A 14,766-nucleotide genomic window follows, 5' to 3' on the forward strand; every position below is an offset into this window, starting at 1 on the left:
CTGTTTAATAAATTATGGTGGGAAGACTGTCCACATACCAAAGATTAAAGCTAGACCCTTATCTCTCACCATGAACTAAGCTAAAATTGAAATGATCAAAGATTAAAATACTAAAGGTGTCAGGAAAAAAGCAAGAGTCAACACAAATGACATTAAAAAACTATCCTCAGAAGTAATAGCAGATGGCCAGGGATTTACCTCAGCAGCAGAAGTGCCTGCCTGGCAAGTGTGAGGTCATGAGTTCAATCCCCATTATCAAAATCAAAACAAAACAACTAAAAAGAAGCAATAGCATAAAACTTCCCAAGCATGGGGAAAAGACCTGATAGACAGAGAAGTGAGGCATATAGAACTCCAACTAGCCATAACCAAAATAAATCTGCACCCAGATATGTAATAATCAAGATCCCAGATATTCAGCATGAGAGCAGAATAGTAAAAGCTGTTAGAGAAAAGAAACAGATCACCTATAAAGGAAAACCCATCAGAATCATGGCAGATTTCTCAACACAAACCATCAAGAAGAGCTTTGAGTGAAGTATTTTGGTTTTTTGGGGGTGTGTGTGAAATATTTCAAGTCCTAAAAGAAAACGACTTTCAGCCCATACTGATGCACTCTACAAAACTATCTTTCCAAATTAATGGAGAAATAAGATACTCCCATGACAAAGAAAAACTGAAGAAATTCATGACTGTTAAACCAACCCTACAAAGAGTACTGAAAAATATTCTAGAAAGAGATAAAAATGACCACAATTCCCAGCACAACAACAGAAATCAATCATCAAGCAAGACAAGAAATTAGGTGGGAAAGGTACGGAATCAACAGCAGGAAAATAACATGACAAAGACAAGCCAATGCATTTCAGTCATAACCATTAATGTAAGTGGCCACTAATTCACAGGCAGAGTGGATCAAGAAACAAAATCCAACAGTATGCTGTATACAAGAAACATATTTAACTCAAAAGAAAATTCATAGGCTGGGAGTCCAAGGAGAGAAAACAATATTCCGTATGACAGAAACTCAGAAAGACGGAAGGGTAGTTTTTCCATCAACCACAGAATGGTTAAGAAAGATACAGTATTTTTCTATGTCCTGAGGCTCTGTCCCCACAAGGCCTGGTCACCTGGTGAGCCTGCTGGGGTGGGGTGGGGTCCTGGAGAAGAAGTCACACCCTGAGGTTCTCCTGCCATCGAGGGAGCATTAGTAAACCACCGCCCCGTACCTCTGCAACACTCCAGGAACCCAGGATTGGAGAAATGCAGGGGCCTAACTCAGTCCCTTACATTGAGGGACTGACAGCCAATGGGACTGGCGGGAAACGCCCGGGATGCAGCAACAGACTGATTCAGAGAAACACAAGAAAACGGTAAGACAAAGGAACAAAACAAGCTCAGACCTCCAGTCTTCCCAGAACAAGTTCAGGAGACACAGACATAGTAGAAATTAGTTCTTGTATTGTTTGGTTAATTTTGCATGCCTATGTCTGATGCTCTGGGCAGCCATTTTTAAGACAACAAGATGCATTATGGTAGCCATTGTTGATTTCCTGTTATCTTGTTTTGAACTCCTGTGTCATTTTCATTGTTTTATTTTGTTATATCTGATGATGGACAACTATCTTGAAGATAACAAGATGTGTTGTTATCAAAACAACAAAATGGTAGTCATTGTTGATATTCTAGTATCTTATTTTGAAGTCCTGTATTGCTTTCATTGTTTTATTTTGTTTGGCTTTATTCTATTTTGTTTGGTTTGGTTTTAATCTCTTTAAAATAAAAATAAATAAATCAATAAATAAGATTTCCCCTCAAATGGGCAATAGAAATAGACATTTCTCAGAAGAAGCACAAATGGCCAATAAATACAGAGAGAAATGTTCAACATTCCTGACCATTATATAAATGTAAATTAAAACAACACTGAGATTTCACTCTATCTTACTTCAGAAAGAATGGCTGTTATCAATAAATGAAATAACAACAAATTCTATCAAGGTTTTAGGGAGAAAGTAACACTTCTACACTGTTGGTGGGAATGTAAACTAGTGGCAACCACTATCAAAATCCCTGGCCAATAATTGCAAAATCTTGAAAGAGGTTTATATGTCCATCAATGATGATTGGGTAAAGGAAACATATTTATATACAATGGAGTACTACTTTGCCATGAAGAAAGAGAAATTTGAGTATTAGTAGGAAAATAGATGCAGCTTACAACCAAATATTGAGTAAAATATATCAGAAACACAGTTTAAATATTACATGGCTTCTTGTCTTGGTCATGTCCTCACAGCTGGGACAAAACAGCCAATATCCACAAGTTAAAGGAAAAAAGGTTTCTTTTTGTTCACAGTTTGTAGAGGTTTCAGCCCACAGTTGGCTGGCTCCAAGGCAGGGCAGCATGGCAGAGTGGCATGGAGGAGAGGAAACAGTCCATAGCAGGACACGCATGCAGCAACAAGCAGCGAGCCTTCTGAACTTTTATCCCATCTGGTCCCGGAGCCCTCTGAGTGATGGTAAGACCCAGGGTGGGTCTTACCACAGCCACACCCAGAACTATGTCAAAGAATCAGTGAAATGGATCCATCTCTCACACACCTTTGCTCCGCATTCATATACCCTTGATCCATCCACCTTCAGAGAGGCCCATCAGGGAGCACGTGCAGCTTTGGGGAGACATCGAGATACAAGACATGACATTGCTCTCATATGAAAAATCAGACGGATACATAATTTAAAGAGCAAGTAAAGGATGGGTATAGGAATCAGGGAGATATATCTTTTCAAATGGTAAAAGGATCTAGAAAAGGAGGGAGGGGGAGAAAAGGGAAGGGAAACGGAAGTAAAATGAATTAACGTGTACATGAATATAGTCACTATATACTGAAAGATACTAATAAAAAAATTTAAATAAATATAATATGGGACAGCACAAGGTTCTACACATAAATTAATAGAATAAAGATGGCGTCCACGTGCAGCCTAACTGCTTTTGTTTTCTTTCAGTACTGGGGCAAGAGTCTGGAGCCTTCGCATTGAGCTATATCTTCAACGTTTTAAAATTTGTTTTATTTTGACACAGAATCTTCCCAAGCCACCCAGGCTGGGCTCAAATTTGCAATCCTGCCTCCGCTTTCCAGAGTGGTAGTGTTACAGATGTGCACCACTTCACCTACTCATCACTACATATTTATATTAATTACATATAAGGGAGCTTGGTAATGTGACAAAAGTGACGTATCAAACCAGCAAACGTGTGAATTGCCACAAATGTGTGAATCTGCCAGCCTGTAAAAAAAAATTAAGAGCTTTACTGAACATTAGACACAAATTTAATTTTGTGTGGACTAAAGAGTTGAAATTAGAAACACAAAATTTTAAAAGCATGATAAGAAAAGATGAGGAGTATTTTTGAGAAATATTATAAAGTATTTTGTAAAGGAATATTTTTAAAGTAAACCATAAAATTCAGAAGTTGTAAAGATGCTAGCTAATAGATTTGCCTTAATTTAATTAAAAATTTAAATAATCACCTAATATAAAATATTTCTAAAAACTAATAATAGATATCCTACAAAAAGTTGAAAAACTCCATAAACCAAAAGTCAGTGTTTACAACTTACATGAAAGAGCATTGATGTCTTTAATATATAAATAACTCTTACAAAGTAATAAGAAATAAGCAACCAAACAAAATTATAGACATAAATAGAAATAGATACAGGTATAAATTCTCTATGATAAACATGATCATTATGTGTATCTAAAAATATACCAATAAAATGTGATTGGAAAAAAAAGCCCCTAATACACAAAAAAAGAAAAAAAAGATACAGATAATTCATAGAGATACAAATGACCAAGATATTTGAAAGATTTTTAGCCTCACTAAGAATCAAGAAAGAAAAGAATGAGATATCATTTGTTTGTCTTTTTGAGACAGGGTCTCGCTATGCAGTTCAGGCTTACTTTGTAGCCCAGGCTGGTCTCAAACTTGCAAACAATTCTCCTGCTTCAGACTCCCAAGTGCTAGGACTACAGGAGTGTGCCACCACGCCTGTTGAGATACCATTCTTTTACCTAACTGGCAAATATTATGGAAACATAGGCTGCCTTGGTGAGAATGTGGTGCTAATAGGAATCTTAATACATGGTTGGTGGACATATACATTAATACAAAACTCACAGATTTTATTCTTGGGTAGCTTTGGGGAATCAAACCCAGAGCCTTATGCATGCCAGGCAACTGCTCTACCATTGAGCTATACTACCCGCCCAAATTATGGATCTTAATTTGCTGCTATTTATTGCCTTTAAATATCTTTTAAGTGGCTTCCGGGAGAACATGATGGACAGATAACAGCAGTTATGGAAGCTCTCTGAGAAAACCAGCTTAGAATCCAGGAATGGTGCAGTGTGAGGAGTCCTAAGCAGGGGGAGATATACCCTGCCGACCCAAGAATGAACTAAGCTGAGAGAAACCAACTGGAAATGCAATCCCAGTGCTATAACAGGAACAGATAAAATCTCAGTGTGGAAGCTGGAACCTGCACAACTGGAAGCCGCGATTTGAATTTCCTGCTGCCGCGCTGGGTCCTAATCCGCACAACAGGGAGAGAGACGCAGGAAAGCTCTGAGAGCAATTCAAACAAACTGTAACAGACAAAGAGAAAAAACTGGGCCTCCTATATAAGCTTGTATGGAAGGAACAAAAAGTATGGGAAGAGGGAGCAACAAGAAAGGGTCCTCAGTCCCCAATCCTGAGAACACTGATCCAGGAAAGATAAATACAAAGGAGAATGAGGACAGAAAACATGCAATATCAGGCACAGCACCAACAGACATAAAGCAATATCTCCGGAGCCTCATAGACAAGTTCAAAAGTGAAGTATTTAATGAAATAAAGCAAGATATAAGTAGAATAGTTAGAGAAATGCTAAGCACCTCCCAAGAAAAAACAGATGGTAGAATGGAAGGACAGAAAAAAAAAAGGGGGAGAATTGTTTGATGGAGAAAATAGAGAAAACATAGAATATGTAAAGCAGGTTCAAAGAGATTACCAGGAAACTAAAAACTCTATTGAGGGCTGGGGATTTAGCTCAGCGGCATAAGCACCTGCCTTGTAAAGCAGGCAGTCATGAGTTCGATCCCCGGTACCAATAAACAGGAAAAAGACAAAAAAAAAAAAAAAACTCTATTGAAAGCTGGCATAACAGCTTGAAAGAAACTACGGATAGATTATCTGAACTGGAGGACAGATTTGTAAGGAGGGAGCATGAAATGAAAAACTTCTTCTTAAAACTAACAAAGAAACAAACAGCAGTAATACAAAGGCTAGAAGACGATAAGAGGATCTATAACTTAAGAATTAAGAACATAAAAGAAGAAATAGGGACACAAACAAATGAACTACAAAAGCTATTCAGAGAAATAATCCAAGAGAATTTCCTTAATTTAGCAAAAGATAAAGATACTCAGATGTATCAGGCATACAGGACCCCAGCCACCTATAACCCAAACAGAGCTACACCCAGGCATATAATAATCAAAATTCCAGAAATCCAATATAAGAACACAATATTAAAAGCCGTCAGAGACAAGAAACAGATCACTTACAAGGGAACACCCATCAGAATTACAGCAGACTTCTCGGCACAAACCATCAAATCACGAAGAGTGTGAGGGGAAATAATTCAAGTTTGAAAGATAATAACCTCCAGCCAAGATTGATATATCCTGCACAACTGTCCCTAGAAATTGATGGAAAAACAAGGTGCTTCCAGGATAAAGAGGAACTAGGGGAATTTGCAACCACCAGTTCAACTCTACAGAGAATACTGCAGGATATTCTAAAAAAGAAAAATACCAAGATTCCAGAAACAGTGGCAGAGAGGCCACAATGAGTGGAGCAGAAAGCGAAATGAAGAAGACAAACTGACAACTAATGACAGAAATAGAGCTCAACAGAAATGAGGCAGAGAAGGTTAGATGGTAGGAACAGCTATTTTGGAGAAAACAAGGTATCATAATAGCTAGTGCTGATTTAATATCTTGTTTTGAAGTCCCATCAAGCTTTTGTTCTTCTGTCTCCATCGGTCTTAACATGTTGTATCTTATTGGATTTTATTATATGTGATAATATAAACAAAAACTTTTATAGTGGACTTTTATGTCCACTTTATATGCTTTAATTTTGTAACTTGAACAACTATTTCTAAGAGACAATATGTAATCTATTAACTAGTGATTTCCTACAGTTTATTTTTTCTGAAATTCTATATAACTTGTACCCTTTTTCTACTTTTTTTTCTTTTTCTCCTCAAATAAAATTTTTTTTTAAATATCTTTTAAGTTATAAATTCCACTTGTGGGAATTTGTCTTAAAAACATAATTAAACAGATGCTCACATATGTGGCTACAATGATCACAGGAATACTGTTCATAACAGCAAGAAATTGAAGAGGAAAAAATTAAATTCCAATTCAAAAATATTTAGTAAAAGAAATGATGATCCAATTCTACAGTACAACTATGAGATTATAAAAATAGTAAGGCCAGGAGCATGACAAACTAGAAGAATGCCATCGTGTATTATGTCTTATCATAATGGTTTTGATCACTTTCTTTGAGGTATAATTTATATACAATGGAATGCACTGTTTTGGCATTATTGGGGATTGGAATCAGGGCTTCTGCACAGATTCTTAGCCCTTAGAGACAGTGTCCGGCTAAGTTTGCTGAGACTGGACTTGAACTTTCTATTTTCCACCCTGCCTCAGCTTCCCAGAGTGCATGACTGCAGATGTTTGCACCATGCCTCGGTGGAAAGCACACAGTTTTAGTTAGACGAGTTTAGCAACCGTGTACACCTATGTGACAACTGCTACAATCAAGATAGTAAACATTTTTTTTTCAAAGAAGTTTATTTGTAGCCCTTTGCCATCTCTCCCATATCCCTGTGGCCTGAGCCATTGTTTCACTATTTATACACTTTAAACTAGTCTTGCCTCTTTTAGAATTTCATATCAATAGAATCATACAGTATTCATGATGTATTTTTTTTTGTCTTTTTTCTTTTTATCTGTACCGGGGATCAAACTCACGACCGCCTGCTTGCACGGCAGGTGCTTATGCTGCTGAGCTAAATCCCCATCCCCTTCATGATGTATTTTTATGTGGAGAAAAAAGTCAAGTGCAAAAGACAATTATAATAGGATATCATGTTGTCTAACTATAGGAGGGGGAAAGCTGGAAATATAGGAAGTGAAATTAAGGAACTGTTTCTTATTTTGTGAATTTCAACTCCTCAGACTTTGTAAGCAAACATTTCTTTACCTCTCCCACTTAAAAATTGTTTGCAGAGTTATAGAAGTAACGCATTCTTGCCGGGGATTTAGCTCAGTGGCATAAGCGCCTGCCTGGCAAGCACTAGGTCATGAGTTTGATCCCCAGCCCACACACAAAAAAAGTGTAATGCATTCTCATTGAAAACAGTTAAATAAACCAAGTATACTGGTGCATGGATGTAATCCTATCACTCGAGAGGCTGAGGCAGGAAGATTGCAAGTGTGAGGCCAGTGTGGCCGCAGAGTTTGGGAATAGTTTGGATTATAGAGTGAGGTGCTGTCTCCAAAAAACTCCCAAAAGTTAAATAATATAAAAATATATAAATTTCAGTTCCTTTTTCCAGGGGTAACCTCATCTGTGTGCTTGCTTATTTATTTATTTGATATGATTGAATCCTGGGCCTTTGTACTAAGCTGCATCCCCATCCCTTTTCAAATTTTAAATTTTGTGACAGGATTTCATGAAGTGGCTAAGTTACCTAGTAGGAAGGGCTTGAACTAGTAATTTGTCTGCTTCAGCCTCCCAGAGTGCTGGGCTCCAAGTGATGTGCGACCGTGCGCAGCTTTGTTTTTTTTAGGTTGACCTCAAATTTCTGGGCTCAAGGAGTCTTTTAGCTTCAGTCTTCCAAGTAGTTGGAACTGCACATGTATCACCATGTCAGGGAATGGTAGGCATTTTTAAAAATTAGTATGCTAGTGTAATAGAGCAGATTAAACAAGAATAACAGAAAGTATCAAGATTGGGAAAGAGCCAGGTGTGATGGCACATGTGTGTAATCCCAGCATCATTCTCTGAAATGGAAACAACAAAGCAATTGAATGAAGCTCTGGAAAAAATGAAATCAGAAATAACCTCTCAGATAACTACAGAGATTACCAAAATACACCCCATGTGTATGACATGAGAGTAGATACAGACAAAATAGATGAGCTTCAGAAAATTATGTAATCTCAGCATAGGAAAGAAATGGAATCCCACAAAGCAGATTCAAGCAGATATCCAGGAGAATAAAACTCCACTGAAAATATTTGAAGCGGATTAGGCCAATGTGAGGACAGAATTTCAGATACTGAAGACAGGCTTGCAGTAAGTAACCAGGAAAAGAAAGATTTCTTAAAAATAGCAAAGGAAAAAAAAATAGCAAAGGACTATGAGAAATCAATCCAGCAGCTGCTAGGTGAAATAAAGAAGAATAACTTAAGATTGATTAGAGCTAATGAAAATGCAGGACTTTATAAATGTTCACAGACATCAAGACAGAAAACTTTCCTGGTAGAGTAAAAGAATTTGACACGCAGATAAATGAGGCATATGGAACTCCAATTAGCCATGATTTTAAAAAATACATGGCCAGGCATATGATAGTCAAGATTCCAGAAATTCAACACAAGAATAAAATCCTAAAAGTTGTTAGAGAAAAGAAATAAATCACCTATGAAGGAAAGCCTATCAGAATTACAGGTGACTTATCACCACAAACTCTCAAGTCAAGAAGAGCTTGGAGTGAAGTACTCCGAGTCCTAAAGGAAAACAACTTTCAATCCAGATCGATGTGCCAGGCAAAACTATCTTTCAAAATTGATGAAGAAATAAGATTCTTCCATGACAAAGAACATCTGAGGAAATTTATGACACCAAGACCAGTACTCTAAAATGTTCTGAAGAACATTCTAGAAAGAGATAATAAGGGCTACAGCTCAGTGAACCTCAGTAGAAAGATTCCACCAGGGAGGGGGGTAAAAGAAGAGGGAGCTAGCAACATGACATGACATAACATAACAAGGCTAAGTCAATACATATCAGTTATGACTATCAATGTTAATGGTCTCAATTCACCAATCAAAAGAATAGACTGGCAGAATGGATCAAGAAGCAAGATCCAACAATACGCCAAATGCAAGAAACACATTTAATTCAAAAAAAATTCATAGACTGAAAGTCAAAGGATGGAAAACAATACTACATGCAAAAGAAACCCAGAAAAAAAGCAGAGGTAGCTATTATATTTGCAGACAAAATGAATTTCAAACCAAAATTTATTAAGAGAGATAAAGAAGGTCATTACATCCTTATAAAGGGAACAATCCAAGAAGAAAAGATAACAGTCATAAATATATGTGTAACAAAAATCAGGGCACCCAATTATATAAAACAAATACTAACAGACATGAAAAATCAAATGAGCCCTAATACAATAGTATTGGGAGACCTCAATATCCCACTGTCACAAAAAGACAGATCAACTAGACAAAAAAATGAATAATGAAATATTAGAGCTAAATCAAACTTTTGAGAAAATGGACTTAGTAGATGTCTATAGAGTGTTCCACCCCACAATACCAGAATACACATTCTTCTCAGCTGCACATGGGACATTCCACAAAACAGACCATATACTGGTTCATGGAGCATGCTTAAGTAAATGCAAAGGAAATGAAATTATACCATGCATACTATCAGTGCAGTGCAGAGAAACTGGAAATCCATGCCAGTGGAAACCACAAGAACTTCATAAACACTTCATAGCACCTTACTGAACAACCACTGGGTCACAGATGAAACTGAAGAAATTAGACAGTTTTGGGGGCTGGGGATTTAGCTCAGCGGCATAAGCGCCTGCCTTGCAAGCAGGCAGTCATGAGTTCAATCCCCGGTACTGATAAAAAGGAAAAAGACAAAAAAAAAAGAAATTAGACAGTTTTTACAGTTGAACAATAATGACAATACAACACACCAGAACCTGTGGAATACAATGAAAGCAGTCTTAAGAGGGAAATTTATAGCAGTAAATACCCATATCAGAAAAACAAAGCAAGCATGTATAAACTTAATTTTGAACTTCAAACTTTTAGAAAAAGAAGATCAGGCTAAACCAAAAGCTCATACAAGGGATGGGATTATAAAGATCAGACTAAAAAAACAATATATGCCTCTGTTTAAGCTCCCTGGGGGTCTGCAGGAGCCCAGAAAGTGATAACCACTGGGCCAGAGGGAGGCAGGGAGGAACACAAGAGGGAGAGACAGCGACGGGGAATGTGGGCATGGGGCACCTGGGAAGGATGGCTCGCCACCAGTACCCCGCCTATATGCCCAGTTAGTCTCCTCATGTTGAGGTCAATGTTCCCTCCTGATCACCCCTATGTCCTTCTTGCCCCACTGCCCTTGGGCCTAAAATTGCCAGATTTACCAGATTAAAACACAAGACAAATTCAAGATGAATTTCAAATAAATAACAAAGAATGTTAGTAATATATCTCTTCAAATATTTGAGATACACTATGAAATTTATTATTTATCTGAAATTCTGATTTTCCAGGTGTCTTATATTTTATCTGGTACTCTTCTCAGACCCTATTCAGATATAGACTTCACCCTCTTCAAACTGGGACACCTTCTCCTACAAGGACAGTATAAAAGGTACAGGATGACCAGACCCTCTCTTTGCTACCCACCTCATGGCCAGCTCAAGGCTGACAGCGATGGCATCCTGGATGCCCTGCGTGGCCACAGGCTGCCACCTCTGAGCTGGTGAGAGACAGTCATGCTCACCCTGAACAGTGTCCATGACAGTGCCCATGGCCTGCAATGGAGCAGCTACAGAGAGGAAGACAGAACAGACAGGCTTCAGGTCGTCTTAAGGGATCTGAAGGCCAGAGGTCAGTCCACAGAGGCCCTGAGCTATCGTGGACAAGTCAGGGCTAGAGGGACCAGTGGTGGCCACTGCTGTCTCCTTAGAAGCCTTGCAGGTGTCCCATAGCACGTCCCCAGACTCTATCCATGGGGAAGGGTGAATCTAAGAACCTCCCTGGTATAGGTGTGGCTCAGACTCAGTTCCTAGGTTCAAGATCTAGGCTTTGACCTGATTCCTAGAAGGCTCAGGTGCTTTGGCTCTGCTTCCAGGTCACATTCTCTTATGCTTCCCTCCCTGAGCCTCAGTGCTAATCTGAAACCACTGGGCCCCTTCCTGAGTGGCTGACCCTGGCTCTGCCCATCTGGGTTTGGGAACCTGGGTGTGGCCTCCATGCTGTTGCCCAATGCCAGGCTGCCTGTGTTGCTGGCTGTAGCTCCTTAGGTTTCCTGACTCCTGGTCCCCTCCCCAGACCTGGGAATCAGTCTCCCACCAAGGCCAACCTTCCTGAAGGCAGGAGGAAGCAGCACTTGTTCTTAAGATGCACCTAAGTACACTGACCCAGGAATCCCAGGAAAGAGCAGCCAGACCCTGCAGACCTGTACCCCAGACAGGAGCTTAATGCTCAGCCTGCAGCCTGGGACAGACAAGGGGACCCCCAGCTCAGGGAAGCTAATTCCTCCAGGTTGTAGGAGGAGCCTGGGGCCCAGGAGCTGGCTGTGGCGAGAACCCTGCAGCTAACACCCCAGCCCAGCCAGGCCTATTTCTAGAAGGCATCTGTGGTTGCCCCTCAGAATGATGAGCCTCATGTTACTTAAGGGTGCAGCCAGGACAGGACTAGGAGCTGCACCTCAACCCCGTTTAGCATCTATAGAGCAGGAGCTATGACTGGACCTGGAATCTCATGACCACTGGAGCAGATGTTGTTACCCTGTACATGGCAGGGAGCAGAGGAGGAGGCCTGCTGCCCGAGCCCCACATCAGGGAAGGAGGAATGGTGTTGAGTCTGCAGATTCCAGCCATGCTAGCTGTCACTGGCACCTGGGAAGCAGGCATTCCCCTGAGGCATCCTAAGAACATGCTTGTTTGCCTCATACTAAACCTGTCTGGCCTCCATGCTCCAGCACCCCAATGATAACTTCCTGGAGTCTCCCTGCTGCACAGGGCAGCTCAGGCCTTAAAGTCTCTGTGCTTCCTGCCAGCCATACCCTCTCCCTCCTCCATCCATACTGAAGCACCTGGACTCTACTTACCTCTGGTGTTTTGTGGCTGCTCCAGGGATGCCAAGACTGGAGTGTTGTGTGGCTCCATTTCCATACTCCAAGTTTATCTCTGACCCAGGGATGACAAGCAGCAGGGTGACCTACCCTATAGCTGGTCAGCCAAGCCTTGAGACCCTGGAATCTGTCCTGGGCTAAGGAAACAGCCTGAAGGGATAGAAGTTATTATGCTGGCCACAAAGGGCCAGAGACATGGGTGTGCTCTTTCTTGCAGTCCTCATGAAGTTTACCAGCTGTCACTGCAGCTCTGGTCTTCACCTCTTCCTGTGCTGGGCTGTACCTCAACCTTCCTTCCTGTCTGATTCAAAAGCCAACAGCCTCATGACAAATCAGTGAGCTGGGGCTGCCCAGCATTCATCACTACCCCATACATCTAAAAGGGGTGAGGCACACTGGCCTCTTGATTGTGAGACCAGGCATCCTTGAAGGCCTGATGTTCAGCAAAAAGTGACACCAAAGTGCCAAAGCTGCAGACATGTCACCTTTATCCGCCAAAGAGCAAGACAGATTCATCAATTGATAGATGGTCAGGGATCCAACGGGCATAGAGAAAGTCTAGGCTGCCCTCGACTTCCTGGTTCTCTGACCTTCTGGCCCTCGCCTTCTTTCTCTAACCCTCTTGCTGTCTTTTTCTGTCACTCACAGGCACCATCTGGCCCAGCGGCACCCCACAACGTCTTCCTGTGAGTCAAGAGGCCCCCAAGGGCAGGCCTCCTGCATCCGAAGCAGCAGAATGTGGCTGTTCATGACAGGAAGTCAAATGTGGCCCCTGAAGGTGGACCAGCAGATGGTCTGTACTAACAGGAAAGTGTGTGAGGGAACATACATGGCCAGAGTGAATAACATGAGAAAACTGACAGTGAAGGAAATGTATCGAACGTCTTTCAGCGACAAGGAGCAAGCCATTGAATATGGAGCCACTGAGGGAAGTAGGTGACAAGGTGGCAGCCAAGTGCCAGGACCTTTGGAGTCTGAATTTTTCTCAGCAGCCAAATGGGAGCCAGCAATGGCTGCAGAGCAGGAGACTAAAGAGTTTAGAGGCACGCTGCAGCTTGGGTCAATGCAGGAGGGCTGTGCAACTGTCATTCCCTCCTCCAGCACAATGAGAGGGAGGGACCCGGGGTGGCAGATGGGAAATGCTGCTGGTGACGCCCTTTGTCTACCTTCCCCTCACCTTCCAGCAATGCTTTCTGAGCACTCAGACACCACAGGGGCCCTCTGAGGACCCTGATGAGTCTCCAGGCAGGCAGAATGCAGACCCATGGCTGCAACTCAGTCATAGGGTACAGTGCAGGCGTCTGAAACCAGGCCACTGACAGGATATTGGAAACCACAAGGGCCTGGTGAGTCTGTCAAATGCAAAGAGACAGAGACTCTACCTCGCTGTGGACGGATGCTGAGCAGACTGAAGAGCCTCCTCTGCAGGAATCTTGGGGACCATTCCGGCATACCCTCCCATCCACCTGGGAACATCTGCCAGACTACACAGGGTTGAATGGCTGAGCCGCTTTCCTGGAAGGTTGGTCGTGTGGGTGAGGAGGCAGCTCTAGAGCTGTTTTTGCTGTGGACTCCTGTCCTTCCGGAGCGGGCTCAGAAGGCCAGGTAGTGACCTCAGCCCCTCCTGACTCAGCAGCAGCATAAGGCTTCTCCCTGCAGTGTTGAGCCTTCCTTCTCAGTAAGCCCTTGCCCAGGCCAGCGGCTCCTTGCCCCAGGGGGTGGGCCAATGGTCTCCTCAGATAAGCCTGGGCTATGGCTGAAGCTGCAGGCACAGGAAATGGGGAGGCCTGGAAGTCTGGTCATACAACAAAGCACAAGTGACCTGACTGTGCCTGGCAAGTGTTGTGCTGCAGGCTCAAGGGCTTTCTTACGATTCCTCCTTGCAGGCAGGAAGCTTTTGAAAAAGGGCACCCCTCTCCTTGCCCAGGAGGTAGCCCCTCTTGCCCACCCTGCTTCTCCAACTTCACTGCATCTCTGCACTGTTTTCCTTTTCAAGCAAGTAGCTGAATCTAAGCTGCATCCCTGAGCTCCGTCTAGTTTTTGTGGAAGGGGTAGAGCTTTTGCTCTGGGCAGGGCTACATCTGATAATGGATGTTCCTTTACAGCAGTGGCTCATTTAGCCCTCTTTCTTCTCTGGAAGCAGTGGCTGCTTTGCTCATTGAGGACAATGAAATGTTGCTTCACACACAGGTTCTGGGTCCACAGCTCTCTTGCTGGGCACAGCACATCCTCATCCCCCTTGGCCCCAGGAAGCTGAGCAGACCCAGTTCTGCAAGGATGAGGCTCAGACTTAGTCACTAGGCCATTGTCCCCTGCTTTGGGCACTCAAAAAGGTCAACTGTTCTAACCCTTTCTCCTGACATGGACAGCATGGACCTTGGAGGTTCCTATCTTCTTCTGGGTCATGGGCCCTTTCCAAGAATGGTGACCCCACCACCCCAGCCCAGGGCATGTAACAGACACATCTGGACCACACATCCTGCAAAGCTGATCCGAAGTCCCAAGTC

The 14,766-nt window shown here is 42.0% G+C and overlaps 1 protein-coding gene across 3 annotated transcripts in view; it reads right to left on the reverse strand.

The window, feature by feature from the left end:
• The window catches only part of Nlrc3 (NLR family CARD domain containing 3), a 39,606-nt gene extending 26,687 nt beyond the window's left edge, over nucleotides 1-12,919 (reverse strand). The window contains exon 1 of one of the 3 annotated variants that reach the window (XM_063226383.1): nucleotides 12,236-12,916. The gene's annotated coding sequence lies outside the window, so the exon portion shown is untranslated. Of the gene's footprint in view, nucleotides 1-12,235 lie in introns of all 3 variants that reach the window. The other 2 variants (XM_063226382.1, XM_063226386.1) reach the window with 2 other exon arrangements.
• Nucleotides 12,920-14,766: the final 1,847 nt, after the last annotated feature.

This window comes from Cavia porcellus, unplaced genomic scaffold, assembly GCF_034190915.1.
Source record: "Cavia porcellus strain 051 isolate PalLab524CR breed Dunkin Hartley unplaced genomic scaffold, mCavPor4.1 scaffold_16, whole genome shotgun sequence".
Taxonomy (NCBI): domain Eukaryota; kingdom Metazoa; phylum Chordata; class Mammalia; order Rodentia; family Caviidae; genus Cavia; species Cavia porcellus.